At 28.0% G+C, this 21,093-nt stretch overlaps 1 protein-coding gene across 1 annotated transcript in view; it reads left to right on the forward strand.

Moving 5' to 3' along the window:
• LOC132948835 (rhomboid-related protein 2-like) overlaps positions 1 to 21,093 on the forward strand; it is an 89,485-nt gene that overhangs the window by 49,662 nt on the left and 18,730 nt on the right. The gene's annotated exons all lie outside the window — the stretch shown is intronic.

Genomic DNA, 21,093 nt, shown 5'->3' on the forward strand with positions numbered 1-21,093 from the left:
AGACCGCTGACATCATCTTAAGAAGATAGAATATTATTAAAAAATACTTGAATATGTTGATAACGATCAACAATTGATCTGTAGACAGCTGTAGAACAAGCAAAAACAAAAGAAATTGTAGAAAAATTGAGATAATAAGTGGTATATAATAATTTTAGGTAGGTAAAATGGGTATGAGAAATACATAACAAGTTATTATTTTTTATTACTACATTCCTGAGTAATATGGTTTTTCAATTATAATTTATAATTTATAATGCTGTTTTCGTGTAGTCCTTTGAAGAACGCTATAACAAAGTCTTAAGTATTTTATTTATTTATTTTTTTGAATTGCATGAGATCTTATTTTCATTTTATTTTATAGTCACGAGATAAATAATATCTACATTTTTTAGAGTATACATATATTAATAATAATTTAAAGCCATTATATTAATGTATATACATAATTTAAGACTTGTCAACGCTACAAAAAGTCACGACTTTTGTTAAATTGAACTGAAATACTATATAGAGTTCATTATAAAAATCCTTTTTGTTATATAATATACCAGTACGTATATGCATTATGCGTATACGGTGTACCAGATTTTGAATATTATTATTTTAAAGTTTAAAGCTGTAACATGCTGTACATTTTCAATATTCATGTAATATATATATTATGTTGTTTATAAAATTCATATATTATAATGTATATATTTTCATAAAGATGAATTTTATTAATATATTGATGTGTAGACTGTAGAGATCTAGTAATATAATTTAGTTATTAGTTAAATGTAGTACCTAACTATAACGGTTTTTCTTTCCCTCTCGCTCTTTCTCTTTACGCATATTATTTAGAATCTAGATACTAACGACTTGATGAATGCTCTCATTTTTGAAGCTGTTATATTCATACGCATTGGTACGTGAAGCCGGTGTGACGATTTAAAAAATAAAAATATGTATGTGGGCAGCAGGAAGTTGATGATTAAAATACGCAGCCACCAAGAGAATATTGTATTATATAGTATTATTGTTATTAAAACGAGCAAGATGACTGTGAAAAAGAGAAGAGGTGAACGCGTGCCCTCCGTCACACGTGGTGGATCATATTATAGCGTTTATTTCCACCACAACAAGCTACAGGTCCAGTGGCTTAAATAGTATAGGCATTATAAAAGATAAAAATGTCTGGTATTTAAAAAAATAAAATACTCATGATATCTACTTGCAACAAAAACAGCCTATATACGTAAAAGTGACGCGTATACAACGTTGATCAATAATCACTAATTTGGCTCTTTGAAATTCGTTGTTAAAATGGGTAGTTTATAAGTAGGTACTCAATTTATAACGGATAAGAATTTTAATTTTTTTTAGTGGGAGGGGGGTGCGGTTAGACAATATGCAACCATTATCATGTTCCTTTCACTAATAACATACATTGGTAATATAATGCTACGTATCGGTGTTATTCTGCAGTGTGAATATAATAACTCGTTTCACCCATACCCTTTAAAAACTAACTTCCGGTTAATTTTTTTAAAAATAATGCTAAATATCTAAATAGTCTATTCACGTTATTGGAGGGTTGCACATTGCACAACATCCTGTCAAGGCGTATTAATCATACAACGGAATTCATTAAAAATTGTGTAAAATCGACGAACGAGTAACGTAATACAATAATAGTATGAGAATGGAATGGAAAAAAAATAATATTAATAATACGAAGGGAAGGAAAATGAACGAAAGGCCTTTGTACAACACCAATTGCGCATACCTGCCGAATATATACATACACAACGCGCGTATTATTATTATAACAGACAGGAAACGCGCTTAGCGAGTGCGTTATATACTTATGACGCGCGCGACCCTCTGCAGCGGTTCTCTTCTTACATCATCGTGCTGTAGACTGCAGTAACGCAATTTACATGCGCTCTTATATAGGGTGATGCATATTATATTTGTTAAGACAATCACAATGGTATATGTAATAGGAAAAGGCATAAGACGAAAAATTAAAGAAGTACCTATATTATATTTTCGTATATACAGACATACTATATAATATATGAATTATGATATAATACTTCATAAGTTATACTATTTAATTTTTTTTAATAATCAATTATTACTATTGTTAAAAGACGCCTATACAATTTTGAGGGCATCGACTTATATACGTACTGAGTAAAATAATATATTACAACGCGGGTTGACTGTGGTCAACTGTAATAACTGCGGTAACTGCAATTATTGATGCGGGTCGTCATGCGCTCGATTGTGATGCATTGCAGTCTGCAACATAATATATTGTGCTTCGACGTACTTACAACTTACAACCACAGTTGTACAGCAGGGCAAACTTAAAATTGATTCACGTTGTAATTTTTTCCAATGAACCACCCAATTGACCTTTATCAATTGTTATAATTTTTTTTTTTTTTGTAGGTATTTGTACTAATCTTAGGCACAATTTCAGTTTTTGATTTGGAGGGGCTTTACATATTTAAATGAAACGAACCCATGGGGGGGGGGGGTTCTGCCCCTCAAACTCCCCGTTCAAAAACATTTAAAATATATTATTACTTAATGTAATATAGTATAACAATATATTTGTCATTTTTTTTCACTCACATTCCTACATTTAATATATTATTATATACATGTATACTACTGTCATTACTATCGTGTATCGACCATATTCTAGAATCTAGACAAATTGAAATATTATCACTAATGTAATGTAATTACTGATTTGTAATACTATTATTAAACTTAAAATATTATAATTTATATTCGGTAGGTATATTAAATATTTATATCCGATTCCGATATCTAGGTACGATGGAAAACACAAATAATGAATCGTTGTTTAAATTTATAAAATAATTTTTCAAACAACGTTTACTGAATTATGTAGATTTGATAACTAATGAAGGATTTAATACTTCAATTAAAATACAAATTTTTGGAGAGGTTGATTTTAATATTGTAGGGCTCCAAGCCCCCCCCCCCCCCAAGTTGCGCTTATGGTACTAATATAGTATGTGATTTTAACACTGGTGCATGGTAGTATGGACAGTATGGTACAGACTACACTACTATTATAGTAGTAGTAATTAACTATAATAATAGTATAATAGTGCATAAAATCCTGCGACGAGTGTGAGTATACCAATATAAATAATCCACGTTTTGATAATACAATATCGTTGTATTCGCATATTGCAAACCTACAACTCGGATGTTCATAGTGCATGATAATTCATAATTTAAGAATCAGAGTGCGGCTCTGTGCCACCCACCCCGTATACGTCCGCATATTATTAATATATATTGAATATTTATAGTTTATATTGCTATACCACTCAATGCGTACAAATGTGCAATAAGCATTCATATATAGCCATATAGGTACGCAGGTATACAGTCGGATTGTGCATTTGTGCGTGCGATCAACGTTTGTGTACACAACTTCCGGTGGTCCAAACCGCGGATATCCGGGAACCCGACGTCCCGACGTGCGACACTGCTGCGGTGTACACGCATATATTATAATATATATATATAGTATAATGCACACACACACACACACACACACACACACACACGTATACAGTAGTGGCGACGGCAACAACTGCTGCAGTGGCGGCCGCGGCTGTAGCACGTGATACGCGTCTTCCTTTGTCGACGACGACGACGACACCCGTTTCCGTTCGGCGTACGCGTGACGCATATCCAATACGCGACTATATACACAAGATTATTATATAAATATATATATATGTGTCTATCCAACCCCGTATATACTAGAATGCTGCACCAGCACCACTGATATTGCGGTATATATATATAGTATATATTATGTACTTCTCCTATATTATAACCTCTTTGTGTCGTCCGCGCAGACAAACATAATCACGCGTGCGACATCGGACACTGTTCTTCCGCACGGATACTACGATATGTATATACACTTACAGTAGGTTATAGTACTATATAGTATATAATATATATATATATATATGTTAGGTATACTGGCGCGTGTTATTATTGTCGACGACCGGTGCGGTGCAGCCCTATAATGTATACGTATATTATTATATATTATATTATTGCTATGCATATTATGTGCGTGTGTATGTACTTATATGTATATGTGCAGATAGAACATTAGAACGTCCCCGTGTACAGTCGCGTCGCCGTCGTGTCATTATACTGACGTGCAGCGTGCGTACATATTATATCCGTCGTAATAAAAATAATATCGTTTTCTGTGCTCCGTGAAGCCGTCATCGCACACACACGATAATAATAATATACATTATATTATTGTATATAATATATTGTACGACCCACCGTCGTGGTGTTGTTGTATAGGTCCTCGAGGTCGGATGTGTTCAGAAATAGTATAAGTTCATATTTCTATATTAATATATTATATACCTGTATAACATGTATGCGACAAATTTACGAGGAGACATAATAATTTATACATGTATTGTATATATAAATTATAAAATATTATTGGTATATAATGGTATAGTTATGTATAGGAATAAGTGGAGTAGTATACATTAATATATGTAGTTATAGTGGTTCATAGTATATTATATTATAATAGGTACCTATATTATATTACCTATATTACACGCGTTGTTTTTCACGTGATTAAATAATCTATTCCGTTTTAATCCTTCGTGAAATTCCTTCGTGTATAATACGTATAAATATACGCGTCATCCGAGAAATATAATTATAGGAAATAGGAATCGAAAATCTATCGAAGATATATATATATATATATACTTTATATTTATTATATAGGAATTAGGAACTCTGTCGCAAGAAACATACCAAACACATTATAATGTAACGAAATGAGAACTTTTAGGTATAGCGGCTGAACTGCTGAAAACGGAAATTCTTTGAAAAATCAGATAGGTAATACGCGTAGTTGGACCTAACCAAACTACCAAACGCCTAAGGCTTAATCAAGTTGAACTACCGGTTAAAATGGACTACGATCTGAGCGTTAAATAATTGCATAATATATCTATTGGAATGTTAACAGCCGATTTTTTTTCTTTTTAATCATTTCTGTTTTGGAAAAACAATTTAAAAATACAATCGCATACATAGAGAAACTTAACATTAATAGTTACTCATATAAGAAAATAAGAATATAAACCAAGCATTTATTTCTATAACTCATAATATTATATTATACTTGACGTCTTGACGGACGATTGCGTTTTATGGTCATTGTCATCGTTTGACTGTCAGACCGTGTACCTAATTTGTTAGTAATGTACTTTGTCTAATAACTAATAAGTAATATCAATATAAACAGTCATATTATTGTCATACAGACATATCTACATAACGTTTACGTAATAACATATAATACAAGACATACATTATACACTTAAATATATACGTTACATACATAATATAGATCCGGTTTTAATAATATTGTTATTTAGCACAAATATTATGAATACGAAGCTTGTATGAAATGATTTTGACAATGAAAAGAAATTCTTATTGCAAGGTAAATGAGAAAAATATTTTTCATTCCATTCAGATAAAATTTTATTTTAGGTCTCAAATAATTTATTTTAGTTATACATCATTAATTAGAGCGTACAATGAATAATTTAATACTGCCAATTTCCATACATATATTTTAGGTTCATCCAACCAGTTTAATACCAATAAAAAAATACTCACAAGCATACAGCCATCACATAGCCAATCTAATTGTAAACAGTGATTATGTAAAATAATAAAATATACATAATATTATTAAGTACAAACAAGAAAACTAACTCATAAATAATTTTAAATTTAATTTGTAATTTATTAGATCATACATTCATGTTATAAATTATAACTAGTAAGTATATAAAGTATAAACTTAAAAGTGTTAACTAACTATGCACTGTAATTATTTGTAGATAAAAAAATAATAATTATTATTTTATTAAAATTATTATTTAAAAAACAGAAATAAATTAATGTTTTATATACACAAATATTAATAATAGTATACTATAGCTTTAAGTTATAGATGTAAGTTGTAAAGATTTCGAACCAGTAGTGGTCAAAAAGTAGGGCGGTGAGGGGAATAGACCCCCATGATCTTTTTTTCAATGTTTAAGATAATAATATATTAAGATCTGATAACCATAAATTATATTTTAAATAATGAAATAATGCATGTTAAAAAATCAGCCATATCCTTCCTTGACAAAATCATTTGACCGCTAGTATTGTACTGGCATATAACTGGCCGGTAAAATACATTTAATTAGATATTAAGAAATAAGGGCCAAGCATTGTGTAAAGGGCCATGCATTGTGTAAGGGCCAAGCTTCGTATGTATAGGGTCAAGCATTGTGTGAACAGTACGGCCTTCATGTAATGATTTACCATGAAAAAAAAAAATATATTTAGAAATAAACATGTTATTTTGGGTTGCAGTTTAAAATCAAAAATAATATAGCAATAATGGACATTATATGAAAGTTTAGACACATTCTTACTCCAATAAAGTTACTATACCTACCTATGCAATAGTTCAGTAATTAGTTATACTCGAAGCGCTTATAAATATATTTGTCCATAGTTATAATTATAGATACATACAACCTACTATTTACTTCAAATTTCAGGATCAGTTTATTAAATAATAATAACAATGAATTAGATACATTATGGTCTTATTTTTATAGACATATAACTTAACTAAAAACAAAGGCTGATGTATGCTATCTGATTCCTGAATAACAGTATAGGGGAGGTGATTGAATTTCGACCACCCCAAATACGCCTTTGCCTGTAAAAGTGCTCATTGTGTGCTGATAATCACGTGATATTATATAATAAATATTTTATATTATTATATAACATATCATAATTATGTCGATAAATATTTATAATAGTGTTTAATATCACGAATAATATTACAATATTATTATTTATTACCAATATAATATTAATATTAATTAAATGTTTAATCAGAATGTTTATGCATTTTAAAGATAATAAAATCTCTACATTCAATTAACCATTATCCAATTTGGTTATATAATATTTATTTATAAGTGTAGACGTGTTGTTTAGTAAAATAAAAAAAATATTTTAAATGTCAATATAGAACTTTTCTAAGGAACCAATAAAATTTATTTTTATTTTTCATTACATATATGCAATATATTTATATTTATTTATAATGAAATAAAATAAATTTTATTTAGACATAAATACTTAATAATATTATTTTTAAATATATTTTTTATTGCTATTTGAATTATTATAAAATGATTTTATAGACAGCTTAAATGCGAATCACACTCATATAATATAACTCATATATTATATATGTACCATTAATTGTTTTATCAACACTATGAATGAATATGATAAACACGTATCGAAACACAACACTAAGTTCATTTACGGAGTTATATAACAATAATAAATATATATTATATATTTATATGTAATGATGTTTCAAAAGTATGTTATTTTCAATTATTTTATTATTTGAGAAATATTTGGATGAATTACATTTATTTTACATTTACTTTATTACCTTATATATAATTGTATGGTTTAATCTGCAGATATGATCTATTCATTGATTGTTTATTATTGCGTCTTTTGGTCCCTATCAGACAAAATATATCATCTCACATAGATATCTTATGAACTTATTATTAAGGCTTTTAATTTCCTCAGACAGAACTGAAGTTTCATAACATTATACTGTAGCCTGAAGGCTGACGCGTCTGTGTGTGTAATAGCATTAATACATTATCTAAAATAATGAACGGTAAAATCAACACACGCTGCAGCCGTAATTGTATATTTGTAATAAAAATAAAAAAAAACAAGGGATTGCCCTACGCGATATCCTCTGGACGATTATAGAGTGCGAAAAAGGATAACAATTAAAATAATTGAATCACAACTTTTATTTTGCTCCTACGGCTATATTATACCTACCCGTGCAGTATAATCGCCTCCCGATAAGCATCAAAACGACGACAACAATAACAATATACTTAAGTGATAACCATATACGTTGCTGCAACAGTGCAACAGCAGTAAGAAGCAGCAACAGCAGCCGTGTGACGAAGGGAAAAGAAAAACGTTCCGCCTATAATATACACGCGGGACAGCAGGTGCCGGAATTTTGTTTGTTTGTGTGGCCCACGTGCCAGATACAGATTAACGTGTAATAATAATAGACCGGTTTCGACCTCGCCGCCGTCACCCCTTTTGCTAACCCCTGCACCGCCCCACTTATTCATATAATATTATACACCTATATATTTATTTTATAATATAATATACGAAAGACGGCGCGCGGTTGTGGTATATAGATAGGTTTATACCCACTACGCTAAGGTACATAAAATAGTAGTAGCTCCGGTAATAACCGTTGTCGGGGGGACCCATACGATTATAATAGTAATAATAACTGTAGCAGACCGCGGCCAGCTATATCACCTGGAACTATCCTGGCTGCAACGTATATAACCAAACCGCTCTCCTCGCTCGATCAGCCTCCCTCGCATAAACACCTGCCCCGATTTTTGTATAAAATGTGATATAGTATATAGATATATAATATAGGTAATATATATATAATTTATGTAATGTCCGTATACAGATTATAACACGCGTATATATACCATTATATTTAATACCTAAGCTGTATATTATGTTTGAGTATAATATATATTATATACATATATGTATTGTGTGTGTAAAAGCACGGGCACCCGACTGGAATTCGCTTGAGCAGACGCCCGACGGTATCAATTATTATAACACACCCAGAGGTAATTACTACCTGGTAATATTATGTTGGAAGGGAGTATTTTAAGGTCGATCGCGTACGTATAAAAAATTCGCTCGTTTATATTTTTATTTATCATTATTTTTACGAATAATAAAATAAGTTATAATAATAGAATTATAACTGGTCGCACGCGAGGTGCTCTATCGAGACAACCGAAAACATGTAAATTATATGTTATTAACGTTAAGTGTTAGCGTTAGAAATCTGAAATACGCGTGTATCATAAAATACAACATATTATATTATATTATAGTCATGCAGTATAATATACATCCAACATCGGATCGATTGGACCAAATGGACCAGGTGTGCAACTGGAAGAAGAATTCATATAGATATAGTATATGAATAATATAATATTTATGTAATTTAGTATTATACATTATATAATTATACATAAATACGTATTTATTTCATATATAATATATTGTGTCTACTGTCTCGTATAATAATATTATAATGTGATTATCAGTGAAATATTAAAGGTAAGTATACTACATATTATAAGGATTAGATTTAAATGTCTTCTTGTTGTTTTCATATTCAAAATAATTAGTCTTCAATATTTAGTTGTTGAATTATTCAATCAAAAATTGTATTTTACAACATTTTATAAAATAAAAATATTTGACATATTTAATTATCCCGAATTGATGAATAACTTCAAGCATAATATAAAACTACATAACTGTAAAATATTATTTAAAAAAGTATTTCAAACACAAAATTAGTGGAACACAAAGCAATATTATGAGCATTAAATAATTGTCTCGTTCATAAATACAATAATATTATTATGATAACCCTAATAATTCATTGTTAACCTCAGAAAGAAAATAAACATAATATATTATATATTATTTAATGAATAATGAGTTATTTAATTTTTAATGCGGTAGCAATAAAATACTGTTCCTATTCATATTTTCAAAGTTGATTTAAATCTTTAATATAATAGAAACATTTCTTATATTTTATAACTATAGGTATTAAATAAAAATTGATGGCTATTGAAATTTGGGCAGATCACTGTTTGTTTAGCAGTACAGGTTAACAGGTGTATAAGAATATATTATTTTTAAAAGTACTACAGATTTATTAATTTATTTTAAAAAAGAGGGAAAGTAGGTATAACCGTTCTGTTGTACGTTGTACCTACAGTAGGATTTGAATCTACCTCGTCATTGAGTAGACATTGTAATGGATGTGTTAAATTTGAATTCAATGATAAATAATTATATAGGTACGATGAAAAACGATTCTGAGCGAAGATGGTCTACATTTTTGATACCAATGCGGTTAGTTTTAAAAATAATATTAAAATTTTAACAAATGTTCGTATTTTTTTTGTTTTTTTCCGATTATTTTGAAAAGTAGGTAGGTACTAAGAATTTTAAATGTTGTCCTCCCTAAAAGTTTCATTAATCCTTCAATGTTAATGATCAGAGCATTTATTCTACTAAAAAAAGCGTCTTCAGACAACATTAAAAAAAAAAAATACTTATCATTATAAAATTAACACATTCATCACTCCGCACTCTGAATCTAAAATGAAGGACTGACTAACATAGTGACATCCTCAATTTAATATAGTACCTATTAGATAGAGTCATACATAATTACTAATGTCTTATTTCCGTTAATAATATAACATTATAATATTATTATTTAAAACTGCAGTTATACCGTTAAATAAAAGTAAATAGGTACATACTAATAAAAGTCAATAGTTGTGCAAAAAAAAAAAATAAATAAACGACAAAAGTGATAGTGTATCGCAATGTTAAGTTATAACTGTTATAAGTATTATACATAATATTATACTTTTAGTATCTACTTATACATAAATCTGTATCTTATTTTTAGCTAAATCTAATAAATATCAAAAATAAAATAGCAACTTCTTGGTTATTACTTTTTATATTAGTCTATCACAACCTACAGGATATTCTATATAAGCCATATTATATTATATAATATAATATTTATTATTTGTTATATTTATTTAATTATGAAACATTATGAAAACGTCAAATACAATTGCTGTTTAATTGTTCAAATGTTATATTTAAATATTGTATTTTATTTGTTCCATATACCTATGTAGATTGTAGGTCCCTATAAATTGTTTTAAAAGACATGCCAACGGAATCATAAAATTGCAAATTACACAGCCAGAATGTTATTCGTATATTTTGTATTTATTATTATTTATTTACCATTACTGAAATGATAAATATCACATGTGTAGTGAGTACACTGTAGGTACCTAACGTACCTGTACATGGGCGTAGTTTGGTATAATTATCTGTGGGGGCTATATATAGGACTAGAAAATTATATAAACATTTAAAACTATAATTTCGGATAAAATGTAAAAAATGAAAGTAAACACCATGAGGAGGCTACAAAAGTTTATGTGGGGGCTGTAGCCCCCATCTTCCATGCATACTACGCCCATGTACCTGTATCATATACGTACAATATTATAGTGCATCCATGTGCCAGTGCCATGCCAGTGCCATGCCAGTGCCATCCACTACTATAAAAAAAATATATAGATGTAGTTATATTATATATTATATAATATATTACATTTTAACTTTTAACCCATTCAAAACCATTAAATTGGACTATATAATATTTAATACTATATTATATTAGATCGTGTCGTACTGTCGTATGTATATAGATTTTGAAAATACGTATGTCAGCTTTTTTTAGGGCATGTATAATATATTTATATACTTCATAGCGATATATGGGAAACTTCGTTGCAATGTTGCAAAGGATTTAGCCATTTAGGACATATTGTTATCATGATTAATAACGTCAAGTCGTCATGGCATCCTACAAAATATGATTACTGTGATGTCGAGGGATGGGTAGTGACTAGTGAGGGTAGATATACAGTATATTATTATTCTCATTCCGGTTTGCGTACATATATAGCCGGTGCACGGGCCTGCACGCGTTAATAATAATAATTATTACTGTCTGTACTCTGTGTTGGCTATTAATTATTATAGTCTATACCTATATAGCATTATAGCCATATAGAAATCACACAAATATAGAATATATATATACATGTTATTATCTACAATTTACAAAGGACACTATATTATATAGACTGGAAACCATCTTCCGCTGCAGATTATATTTGAATTATTTGATATAAAATCGATTATAATCGATCATTGAGAGTATATTATATTAAATTACACTTCTAAATTATATGCTACACATAGAATATTATTATATAATAATATTCATGTAAAAGAATCCGAAAATGTAAAGACACGCGCACTAACCGTTTTTCTAGGGCTCGTTACAATGGGTTGCGTGTTTGCGCGCTCCCATTAATTTGTATTTCGTTCTCTGCATACTCCAAACCAACTGGTTTCACATTGTATGTATCATTATATGTATAATATTATATTCATACATATTATATTTATCCATTGTGCTTATGATAACATCCAGACATCCAGTGATCTATATTATGTTAATTACCGTCCAATGTGCTCTTTTTACTTTTTACGGTTGATTCAAACAATTTTTTATGTGTTTCGTTCACTATAATAATACAGAATAAGATTGAATTTGAATAAACATTTTTACCAGTATATATTAATTATTATAATATGATAGGTGCTTACGGGCTATAACCTACTTATCAAGTTTACGCCAACAATTTGTTTTTGATTGACACTATTGTAAGTTGTAACAATGTTTCAAAATAACACCATTAGACATTATATGATTAAGAAGCCATCCATTATTAACACTTAGCTTGGAATTAATAGATAAGGTTAAAATAAAAGGAACATAAAATATCAAGCGCCGTTTTCTTTTGAGTCTGCAGCAATAATGCATAGGTAATATGTATAGGTGGTTTTCTAGTTTAGAAAATAGTGCTGCACGACTGCACTGTTTCTTCCTGAATTGATTATCTGTCAAAGTATTTTTGGAGGGTTAAGCTGGAGTAATAAGGTGAAGCGTTTGTGTTTTTGAAAAGTGTGATGATTCAGAATATAATTGAATTTTTTAAGTATGATTTTTTAGCATAAATATATTACCTGTGCCTTAAATAATTTTTGTATAGATACTATCTTTTGTTTGGATTCTCTCTCTTCTTCCACAGATAGCTCTTGAGGAGATCCATATTTGTAAATAATGTTAAATACTTAAATATCATTATTTAATTTGTAATGTTTGTTGATGGAGTATTGGAGTATAAGAATAATATTATTATTATTTTTTATATGACACAAACTATAAGAATAGATTCTGATTTCCGTCTTATTTGCTCAGAATATTTTTTTTTGTACAAAGATTTATTAATGACTTATAAATCTATTACTGTAGTTATGTACTCGATGAATGACAAGGTATACGCTTGATTCCTATACTATACAGCAGAGCTATATAGTTCCCAGAGTTTTATTTTTTTACTCGACAACATTTTAACCTGTGAATATTTTGAGTGTTGGTGGATTGACCCCATCTCTTGCAAAAAACTACAAAATTATAATATTTAAAATTGGTTATGGCTGCTACTCCCAAATTTATTTGAACAATGGCCTGTATAAGGATTCAAGCTCAAGTATACGCATAAAACAAAACATATAAGTAAGGTACATTTAAATATACATCATTTAATCAATGATACTACTATGGTGAGCATGACGAAAATGACAGATATGTCTATATTGTCTATATCCTATAATATAATAATAATATATTTTATTTCAAGTATAAATTGATTATTTATATTATATTGTTCGATGTTTATAAAAACCTTTATAGGCATAAGCAATCAAGGTTGATAACTGATAAATCTTTCGGGAATTATTATTCCGTATTTGCATACAACAATATAAATAAATTTGATTGATTTTTCATAAATAACTTAAATAAAAAATACCCATTTATTGGAAATATATTATGTTATTGGCCATTGCCAATATCATAATTCAAATTGTTTGTAAAATAGGTAACCGTCGCATTATTGCACATATTATACATTTATACCTATTATGTAATAAACCTTATACACCTCCGTCCGCCATAAATATTTAATACATACAAAAACATATAGCTATATTATGTAGCTTGTGAACAAAAGTAATCACACATATTGAATAAAATACAACAATTATTTTGATCATTTTCTATATACTTGATAACATTTTAAAAATATTTTGACTCGATTTGAGCTGTTCATGGATTTTATCAATTTTCAATTCTTTTAGTTTTAGATTCTTAGTGGAGCGAGGGATCTAGTGGTTTTATAATGGTGTTTATTTTATTTTATTTTTTTTTATCCTGTGTACAAAATTTCTACCTCGATTTCAACAAATAGTATCTTATCTTTTAGAAAATTTGATCAAGATGGTACTTTAAAAGTTTAAAGAGGTCATTTTTCTCAATAGTTATTTAATGCCACAGGAAAAATCACCGACAAATTACAAAAAACCGCTAAAAATGGAATTTTAATTTCTAACACTTTGTTTTTCACCATAGAAACGAATATAAATAAAAATAATGATTTTAGTTATTTTGTTGTAATTTATAATATTAATTCAATTCACATATACAGTCTATAATATACAGTCATATTTATTATACAGTCTATAATAAATTATAATAAAATATAATAACAATATAAAATATCCAGACAGAAAAAACGTCTCCGCTCAATATTGTTATTCGTATATACAATGATATGATATCATTGAATTCAATTTTAATACAATCCATTATACAGTGACCCTACTGTACAGCAGAGTGAAATTCTTCTGTTACCCGCTTTTTTTTCTTCAAATATCAATAAATATATCAAATTATATATGTATTTAAACTTTAATGTTCAAATTTCGACAATTATTGAAAATGTACGAATAAATAAATTTAGCGATTAATCCAAAAAACACAAGTTGCAATAACAAAAATGCTATTTTTATATCAGTAATAAAATTATATTATTTAATAAGTATTAAATAGTATTTAAAGACAATTAAATAAACACACCTATTTTTATTCAAAATTTATATAATGATCATATTATAAGCTGCAGTTCCTTCTTTTTATTCAAGAAATCATCAAACTATTATTTCTATTATTCAAAAATTGTATTAGTTAATATTTATCTCACGTAACTTATTCTTATTAGATTTGTTATTTTATTTTAAAAATACATAAGCACAATTTTTTTATAAGCTTTTAAAGTTCAAATTTTGACAACATTTATCAAATTTATAATTTAATAATTATTTTGTAGTTAAAAATTTATAAAATGTTCAACTTTTATAGCTAAGGATTGCTTAAGAATTTATAACAAGGCTCCACGTAAATAGGTTATATTATATAAATTACTTTATTCACAATAATAATAATCAAATATACTTAGTAATATCATAGGCTGACTGACCGTTTTCGCTCAGAATCGTTTTCCTTAAACAATGATATTATATCATTGATTTCAAATTTAACCCCATCCATTACAGTGACCCACTTGCAACCTACTGTACAGCAGAGTGACATCCACTTACCCACCTTTTTAGATATTTGAGTTGCAGTAAGAGCAACTTTCTATTAAATGTTCAATAATTTTGATCAAGCCTAAAAGTTTTTATCAACACAAAAAAAAACTTTAAATGCCTATACAATAAATAGTTTAAAAATAGTTTGAATATTTTGAAAATGTCAGTGTATGTATATTTTATATAGAACATAATAATTTAACTATTTAATCAGAAGAATTTAAATTGGTCAATACTTTCAAATTACAAAAAAAAAACATTTGATGAGAAATCTTTATTTTACACATGAATATCCAATTTAGTCAAATTTAAACTTTATAAACTCAAAACATGTTTGTTGAATTACACCAAACTTTTTTTTATAAATTTTATAGCAAAACTGGCAATTGAATTAAGTTTTAAAATCTTAGGTATGAATATTTAACATTTTATCAATTTGAAGTTAACAAATTTTCTCAATTTGACTAATTTTATTAAAAACTCCTAAAAAATAAATGTCAATTTTTTTTTAAATTCCATTAATAACTACTTATGGACAACTTGTAATAAAATGTCAAGCTTTTTTACTTGCTAAAATGATGTTAAATAAAATTGTCAAAAGTCTATAAATAGCTCAACAAAGAGTCAAATATAATGCTGTTTATGAGTAAGCTCCGCTCAGAATCTAAAATATATATTGCTTGCTGACATTCAAAATATTAAAATATTTTAAAATACGTTAATATTTTTTGTGACAGTTAGTGTCTACAGTTAAAAAATGCACCCAGTATAATATAAAGAAAATCCTACGTATATAAACTTAAAAACGAAATAACTTCCACATTTTTTGGAAATACGCTATAAAAACTTACAACATACACTGCTTTACCAATATTATACTTCAAATATCAAAACATTTTGTCTCCCTATATATAAAGTTTAATTTATTATTTTAAAACTAGATAATTGTAATTGATAATTGATAGTTAATAATTATATTATAAAATATTACAATTTAAGCTATAATGGTGTTCAATAGATATTAATTGAATTTTAATAGATGATAAAGCCCAGTAATAAAACAACATTAAATTATTTTATTAAAAGGGCTTTATTATAACCGAATATGTGAATGTCTATTAGTTAATTAAATACAACTGAAGTCAATTAAAAAGCAATGAGTAAAATATAAACGTTTGCCAATAATTTCTTTGATACGACGCCTAAATAAAAAAAACCTGATTTATAAACGTTAATTATTTAGAATTAAAGTAGTATTATTAGACGTTATCAAACTGACTTACGTTTTTCAATACATATAAACAAGAGAAATATTATATGATTCATGGGTCAATTAGGAGTTACGCCACATTGAGTATATCTGAGTGTATCATCTAAATAACCATGATTCACAAGATACATTTGGTGTTTCAATTACTAATTAGACATTTCAATTGTAGACATAACGTCAAAATGAAATGATTTTCATTGACTCATCGCAAGTATTTATTCACATCCTGTACAAATACATTGAGCTATATATATATAATTTTATACTCATTGTATGTCTGTGGAATGCAAAATATGACCTCCAGGTATAGTCTTGTGTGTGACACATTTTACTCTATACGTGAATGTGAAATCTATTTTTTCACTGGGTAAAATAGTTCACTTATTTTTAGAAATTTTTAATAGTTATAACATATTGAAGACTGTTGGAAATACATCGAACTACTTTCATTTGTTTCATTGTTATACTAATAATTTATATACATTGTGTGAAATCTATAATATGAAATTAAAATTGTAAAAATATTTAAAAATGAATCTATACTTATAATGCACAGATGAGGGGTCAAGAGTACGAGAGTCTCAGTGGAGTCCGGCCCTGTATTCTTGTTTCCGAGAAGTTTAATAAATAAATTATAATAACAATAATAATATGGAAATAGGGTAAATATTATATAGGACAAACCAAAGGGTACAGTTATACTAGTTTTACTTTCAGAAAACTATCCATACCATTGCAGCTTCTATCACTTTTTTAGTGTAATCCAAAGACAATATCACCATTTTTTATGACTATGCCTAATATGGACATTGTTCTTCTGAAGTTAGTTAATTTTGAATCAATTAATATGAATAGTAAGAAGTAAATATTTTAAAGACACTTGTAAATAGAAATGTATGTTCGTTATTATTTTCACACTGGGCCTAGAAATAATTGTTGCCCTGCATGGCTGCATGGACATTGGAAATATTAAGGATGGCCTGCGATGTATATGTACATAGGTATCTATACTTACATGCATTTTTTAATTTTGAATATAATTGTTAAGATAATTGTTATCACTATTATTTCGATTTCGTATTTATTTCCATATTATCACTCAGTCTCCGTGTATTTATAATTATATTATAATATAACCATATCCAAGTTTATATACGAATTATGTTATTTACAATTTAAAGTTTGTTCTTTTATTGTTCTTTTTAATTTATATGTAGGTAGGTACAAATGTATATAAATGATATTATTTATTTTTAAATATATTTTTATAAGTTACAATAGTATAAATTTACACAATGCTATATAACGGCCAAGTCAATGGAGCAAATTAAAAATAAATTTAAAAAAGTTAAATATTTAATTCAAAATTATCAACCATTTCGTAAATTATTTTACTCAACATTTTAATTTAGGGTTAAAGATTATTACTTTATTTAATATAGAAATATAGAATAATTTATTTTTTAAGTATAAAAGATATTAAAAAATATTTTTCAACCTACCTATAAAGTTGTAAATTAAATTCTACCTATGTAAATACCTACCTATCTTTGAACATATCTATTATTACATTTTTTATTATATTAATAATCAAATAAAAATTAAAATAATATTTACTAATTTTATGTACCTATAATTAATTGCATAAATGCAATTATAAAAATGTGTCTTTTGTTTGTTTATATTTTTAGTGATTTTAGACATGGTGATATAAATACTAGTATACTACATAAGTTGTACAATATACATTCATAAGTTAAAACAATTTCTAATTAGTGTAAATATTAAACAAAATAAAGTTGATGTTTGTAGACGTTTCTATACACATTATGAACTATTATATTACAGAGTACAGACTATACAGTAATATTAAATTGAAATTGCCTGTGCCATTAAAAAATAATGTACTAATTGGGTACATAAACCAAGAAACTTATTGTTCCCTATTTGTATTCATAAGTAATTAACTAAAATCATAGTTTACTATTAACTACTAACTATTAAGTATTACCTATTGTACATACCTATAAGTTCCTATACCTATAAATTGCAGACATATACCTAATCAGTAAGAGGTTAGAGGACGTTATACGCATTTTGCATTCAGAAGAATCCATTTTACTATTCGTTTTTAGTACTAGAGTGAAATGGTTTATTATCAAATTTAAATATAAACAATTAGTAGGTACGCGATGGCGGGGTAGTTCCGTACGAGAAGCAAAACCATATGATAAGGTTTTCTGAACATTGAGTCAAGAAAGAAAAAAGTTGTTATGTTTACTTATTCATGACTATATGTTTATTGTTATCTATTACTTAAAGTTTTAACCTCATATTTTGTAATAAACTCCCGCTCAAATTCCTATTATCATTTATCACAAAATATATGCAATCACTATTTTTTTTTCATATATTATTATTCAAAATTTTTATATTTCATTTTGTCTGATATAATAAAAAAATATTGTTAAATTACGAAAAAAGAAGTAGGTACAAATTACTTACTTAATAATATAATTTGGAGAAATATTTTTTATACATTTTACCGTTACATTGAAACCACCTATTCTGGGGCAAAACTGTTGCGGTAAAACCGTATTAAATTATTGTATGGTGAAATTAGAATTTCGTGGAAACAAACTTCAAAATTATTGTAATCTGAAACATACCGAAACACTATTTGGTATTAAGATTTAAGGGGAGTATCACCCCTTTAAGGACAGGTGGTTAGGTAACCCGTATGTTAGCTGTTATGTTTTTTAGTTGTTGTCCCCGCCGTTGTATGTAGGCTATAGGTTTAGGTATGAACCGATCCAACTTTTCCCCCTTCACCAGGCCCCGAAGTGATCATCCCCCCCCCCCCACCCACCACCGTTTTCGTGGACTATTTCCACCCATGACTAGTATTTTCGATCGTAAAACCATCTATACGGTTTTACACCACCTATGACTTATAAGGCAAAATCTTATATTTAAGTACCTAATTCCAAAATTTAGATTTTTTTTTGAGTTCATGTTAAGATTTTTTAAAAATGGTTGGATATTATTGAAACTGACAATATTTGTAATATAATTACGCAATCAAATTTAAAATTCTTAAAATGTTTTAAGTTCTATACAAATGATTAGAAGTTAATATGGTTCTGCCCCGCCTCCCCCTAGGTGCTTTAAATAATATTATCTAATCTATCTAATCTAGGGCCCAAGTTTGTTAATTGTTTATTTTATATTTTAATTTTGAAGCAAGTTTTGAGCAAATGTATAAAATTGAATAATCAGCTTTTGGATACCAAATGATTTATTGTATGCAATATGACGATATAATATAAATTAATTAATTATTGTACCGCTCTCAATCAAACACATAGTCCTAGATTGCCCGCTGCATGTCAACGCAAGAAACATCCTCACCAACCCTCATCGATGGAGGAAGCACTAGGAGAACACAATACTCACTTAATACATAGCTTCTTCAAATATATCGGTATTGACACCAAAATCTAATGTTGTAAAAAATCTCACTACTAACAACTGTACTGTCTGTACTGTAAATATTATATAAAGCTGTAAAACTACTAACCCATAAACATGTAATTCTTATCTATAACTAATTGTATATAAAATGTAAACTTTCCGCAGGCTAATGACCTTGGGTTGAAGCCTTAACATCAATAAAAAAAAAAAAATTAATTATTAATTATTAATCCATTAACTTATTTTTATAATAAAAGTAACACAATAATACAGCGGTCTCGGCCTTTATATATCCAAGTGGAAAGTACCAAGTACCGTATCAATTTCAAAAGAGACCCTTCAAAATTAAAATCTAAAATCATAGTTAAGTAAACGATATACTTTTATTGTAAATAGGAACTAAGGAACTAAATAATAATTATTATATATTCTGTTATTTTATTGACTTATTGTTTAATTTTGTTTTAAAACCATTTTATTTACGTAGGTATTGATATCCTTCTATGAGTTTTTCGCTTACCTACCGGCTACCACCGCTTGTGAACCGCTTCGACATTGCATATAAATATTTTAATGTTGTTTTATATTTAACTAAGCATTTTAAATCGAAATAATCAATGAGAAACCGGCGAATTCGTATCGTAATTTGTAGGAGTAGGTAAGACCATGGCAAATAATAGAAAATATACAATAGTGGCGTACCTATGAGTAGTCATTATTACTAAAACTTATAGTATAAGTATTATAGTTATATTATTAACTGCGTTATCGTTGACGTGCCATCAGCACGAGCCGCTAGTTTCGCTACGATCGTTGTATACCGAGTTTATACAGCCAGCGTTGTGGTTAATGAGTGGGGAGCTGATACGGTGTCAAAGTGGTTTAGGGTTGGTGAAAAGGCGGACCGATTATTTCCCGACGTCGGCCCC

Source organism: Metopolophium dirhodum, chromosome 7, assembly GCF_019925205.1.
Source record: "Metopolophium dirhodum isolate CAU chromosome 7, ASM1992520v1, whole genome shotgun sequence".
Taxonomy (NCBI): Eukaryota; Metazoa; Arthropoda; class Insecta; order Hemiptera; family Aphididae; genus Metopolophium; species Metopolophium dirhodum.